Source organism: Athene noctua, chromosome 4 (genome assembly GCF_965140245.1).
Source record: "Athene noctua chromosome 4, bAthNoc1.hap1.1, whole genome shotgun sequence".
Lineage (NCBI taxonomy): Eukaryota > Metazoa > Chordata > Aves > Strigiformes > Strigidae > Athene > Athene noctua.
The window spans coordinates 51183179-51188207 of NC_134040.1; the positions used below are offsets into that span (position 1 = coordinate 51183179).

At 48.5% G+C, this 5029-nt stretch overlaps 1 long non-coding RNA gene across 1 annotated transcript; it reads left to right on the plus strand.

The window, feature by feature from the left end:
* Positions 1–3601: 3601 nt before the first annotated feature.
* On the plus strand, positions 3602–4708 carry LOC141959709 (uncharacterized). The gene is made up of 4 exons (XR_012633486.1): positions 3602–3696; positions 3868–3994; positions 4074–4157; positions 4613–4708. It is a non-coding gene; the product is annotated as an uncharacterized LOC141959709 (long non-coding RNA).
* Positions 4709–5029: the final 321 nt, after the last annotated feature.

Genomic DNA, 5029 nt, shown 5'->3' on the forward strand with positions numbered 1-5029 from the left:
TCTAACCCATCAATAAATGTTCTTGTGAACGTCAAACAAATGTTTACTTACATCACAGGAAAATGACCAAGCAAATAATTTTCTTCATAAGCACTGCAGATGTTACACATTTGTCAACAAGCCACATTTGCTGATTGAAGAGTATTTCCTTTTGGCATGGTGAAGTAATCTCAGAGCTTCTTCACCTCTTTCTGCAGTGAGTTTCTGCTTCCCTGACACATCATTATTTCATTGTTATGAGCTGCTTAGCACTCAGATCTCCCTTTAAAAGCCATATACCTTAACAGCTTATCTGCTGAATTGATGCTGAATCATGTTATAATTCACATCAAGACCAGTCAGTGGCAAATTAATGTATGTGAATTAATTTTTCCTAGTTGAAGAATAATGAAACAGATTGCTCTGAAAAGCTGTTTCAGCACAGGGAGGTGGTGCTAGGTCCAGAGAACATGGGTACATTGTCCATTTGATTTTATCAGTCCTGAACAGATTAAGTTCCAAATCCCACATACACCTACCTATTCTCTGGATTTTATATATAACTGTTCTACCAAAAAGGTGGAAATTTTTCCAGTTCACAAGAAGCACAGCTTTACTTGAAGGTAGCTTGTTTTTTTTTAAGGCACTCTTAACTATTTGATATGAAATCTCCCACTGGAGACAAGAAAGAATAGGAAGCAGCTTTCCAGATGTTTGAGAAGGCAGAGGAAAGTGATGTAATTTAAGATTCTATTGCTGGAGTTGACAGTTTGAAACCCACAGGACAGAAGGCCCACTGAGGAGTGGAGTTCATCACTGCTGTCTTATCACTTGCATGTTTAACTGCCAAACTAATGTAATCATTGTTATTGCTATATATTTCACTTAGCTCAGCCTATTCCTGGACATAAATTCCTGCTGAGAGATTTGGATAAAACTGAAGTAGTTACTCTAACGAAATATGCTCTGTTAATGCAGATTTCTATGTAACACAAGGCATTGGCCACTCCCTAACAGAGAAATGCTTTTCCTCCATGAGATGGGACCTTAACGTACCATCCGTAGCAATATTCTAAGAGCTCAGCCACTGCTGCCCTCCATGAATTGCTCAGAAAAGGGATAAAATGCTGGTCAGCCCCAATTGTTCTTCTATACCCAGTCTATTTAAAGTGACAACTGAAGTCAGCAATGAAAAGCTGGCTTCATCTACATTGCCACTGACATCAGCATGATGAGGACTTCACGCAACAAGTTCAGTCTTTACCCTGAAATCTAAGGTGACTGCATTCAGAACCAGGCTGCTATTGAGCTGGCGCTTTCCAAAGCAGAAAGCCTGTTTGCACAGAACATTGCCACAAAAAGAAAAACAAACCGATAGCATAGGAAGGTTTTTCCCAAATAAACAAAAGCCAGCACGTAATGCTCTATCTCATAAACAGCCACAAGCCAGGAAACATTAGTTTATATAGGGGGCAGGGGGGTGGAGGAGAAAAAAACCTAGAAAATGGTTCACAGAGACTGCATTCCTTACATTTTAAAGGTAGTCCCCGTCTTTATACCTTTGCATCTGGCACACCTAACATATCACTGCAGGTTCTACTCTGAATTTTTTTTTTATTGGAGAAATAGGATTCTCAGCATGAAAATGCCATTTTTCCCTTGACACCTTGTAAGGAAATTTCATAATAATAGGCAGGGCTGTAGCTGAGTTTTGGTGTTGTGGAGCAAGGACTAGTATTCAGGCTAGCATTTGACAGCTGGCACTTACCAATTGAGCTAGAACCTATAGTTCTTTCAGAAAACTCATGAGCAAGGCAGAAGGAATTACAGATGGGCAGGAATTAGGTATTTGTTCCCTGCACTTTGGCAGACCGAGTACAATGAGAAACAGTCACTTTGGAGATAAATACAAATCTCCACTGCTCTGAGATCTTCCCCTCCTGGTTACTTTAGCACTTCCATAATTCCTGCAGTGTGGCAAAAGTAAGAAATAGTCAAGTGTTGCGGGAGGATATTGGACCTGCACAACTCTTTGAGAGTTATAACAAGCAAAGCCATTTATTTTTGCCAATAGTACATACTTATGCCATGGTTAAAGCTCTTACTTCATAATTAGCAAATCAGCAATTAGACAGCTATCTACCTTTTCTCCTATCAGCATAAGACCACTCTAACACACGCTGTGCAGACCAATCATCCTCTTGTTGACACACTGTTCATGCAGCGGTAACTTCTCACAGTTCAGGACTTTTCCAGAGTTTAGTGTTGCATCTGTTCATTGTTTTTCCCTGCCACCTTGGCACAACTCAACAGTTTCTTATCTTCCTCCCAAGGCCTGTTTCTCATCAAAGCCTAGCTGCTTTTCAGAGGCTGTGTGAGGCTGACAGGCCGATGTCTCCCACAGTCAAGCGCCCCAAGGTTTACAGGTCTGGTGGACCTAGAGCCACAGAGACTGCACTGGCAATGCCCAAATTATTGAGTTCACACCCAGGTCCAAGAGAAGAAAAGTCAGCTCATTAACGGTGAGGCAGTCAAATTGGTCAGAGTACAGGGAAATACCTGACAGACTAATTATGAATACAAAGTTATCTCTGTTCTCAGCTTCCCTCTTCCTGGGAATATTTTGAAATTAAGCAGAGAGATTACAAGATTGCAGACACAGCACTAATAAATCAGTCTGTGTTGTCATCTCCCCTTGCCTGAGTTAAAATGAATGAGGTGTCCATTGCCTATTATCAAATTGGTTCTTTTGCTTCCCAGACCAAGGAAAAAAAATTAACACAATTACTACACCTTTGTAAAGATTTTAGGGGAAAATTTTTAATCACTCTTCACTGTCCTAGAAAGAACAACAGAAATCCAAAGAAAAGCTGGAGGACTGAAATAAAGCAGAGCATGATCTCCAAAGACTAGGAAGAAAGGCTGAGATGGTTGTGGCACCTCTGGACTGCATCTACTGCTCAGAGGCATCCCTGGATCCTCTGGCAGACTTCAAGCCTTGACATGTTTCCAGCGAGCTGCACAGGGCGCCTACCACTCACTGCTCTGCGTAACAGTCAGGGCTCTTTGCTTTTCAGCTAACAACTAAACCCACAGTGCAATTACTGTGTCCTTGGTAGAGAAATCCAGGTGCTGATGTTAAATGTGAACTCGTCCCTAGATGCAAAAGACTTTATGTCTCAGTTTCCACTAGCATCTTTCAGGTTTACAAACCTGAAGAAAACTAGGTCTGGGCTAAATTTAACCTCCAAATTCTGGTGTCTAAACGACAGTCCATTCCTGTGCGCGTTCCCACTGCTGGCTCTCTGGCACTTGTTGGGCTCCTGGTGAATGGAGTCGGCTGAATGCTCACCTCCGGCCAGAAGCAGCGGGGCCGGGAGACAGGCTGTGGCGCGGAACCGACCCCGCAGCCCGTACATGCACCCTGCAGGCTGCCGGGCCGGGCCGGGCCGGGCCGACGGGGCGGGTCAGCGGCACGTAAGAGGACGAGCAGCAGCCGCCCGAGGATGTGCACGGGTGGAGAGAAAGATGCGCGACGGCGTGTGAATCACGTTTCTCCTGTCCGACAGCTGCCGGCGGGGGATAAAAGCACCGGCGGACCAGGGGACCCGCAGCCGGCTGCCGCTGCACCTCCGCCACCAGCACCAGCCATGAGCCCGCACCTCCGCCTCCCCCTCCTCTTCCTCCTCCTCCTCCTGGCCGCCGGTCCCTGCCGCGGTAAGCGGCTGCGGGCTGGCCCGGCGGGCCGAGCCGGGGGCACGCCGCCGTCCGCGGAGGGGCCCCGGCAGGCCGCCGCGGGGTTGCCCGGGCGGGCGGGGCGGGACGGGGCGGGGGGCGCCGCCGCGGGGTCCCGGAGCCGGGGCTCAGGCGGCGCTTCCCGCCGGGCAGGTTCGCCGCTGGCCGGGGAGCTGCGCTGCCGCTGCGTGCGGGCCGTGTCCGAGGTGATCCCGCCGCGGCGCCTGGCCCGCGTGGAGCTCGTCGCCGAGGGGCCGCACTGCGCCGTGCCCGAGGTCATGTAAGTGCCCGGCCCCGGCCCCGGCCCCGGCCCCGGCCCCGGCCGCGGCCCCGGGCTCAGCCCCTCCCTCGCCCCACAGAGCCACGACGAAGCAGGGCCAGACGGTCTGCCTGAGCCCCTCCGCACCCTGGGTCAAGCTCCTCGTCACCAGGATCCTCAACAGGTACCGCCGGGGCCGCGCCTGCTCTCCAGGGGGAATGGGGACGTGCCCCGCACAGTGGGGACGTGCCCCGCACAGCAGCCGAGGCTAACGCGAGCCCTTTCGGTGGCCGAGTTTAGCTTTTGGCTGCTTTGAAACCAGTATGGGTGTCACCGGAATAACAAGCTACATTCTGCCATTGGTTTCTATGGGAAAATCTGGTTAGTTATGCCACAGATTTGCCCAGGAAGTGGCTCCTTTGTTGGGACAAGAAAATCCTGTGGGTCAGGCAGAGTATCCACAGCAAATGCCTGATTAAATGCAAATCTAACTGCAGGATCGGGCCAGTGTGGTCCACCATCACCATCAGGCATCTTTTCCAGAAGATAAGTTTGTGACACTTACTAGCAGGGGCATGCAAGAAGACTTAAGGAAGGATTCCCTGACTGGCTTTATAGTTTGAATTCTGCCTATTGCAGTTCACATAACCAGCTCTGAGGGAAGAAACATCTCCAAATGAAGCTACCTGTGTTTGACAGAAGATACTGGGAAGTGGATGCTGGAAGAAGAGAATAGCCAAACTCTCCAGTTTTGATGAGTTTGTAGACCAGCTTTCAATGTTCAATCCCTCTGAGAGTCTCCCCTCATACCTACTATTGCCTATTGCTATGTACGTATTTATTCACTGAGCTAAAGTGATTGAATTGGTTTGATAAGACAGCATAAGCTTTGCTAGGCACCTCTCAGTGACCTTGCTGCCGTTCTCACAATTTGAGTAGCCCCACCTTTGTGCAAGCTCCTTCTTTCCAAATACTATTTGCCAACAAGTTCTTACAAATAGCATTAATATCCAAAAATAAGATGGGTCCATTGTGGCAACCGTTGTGCAAGTGTCT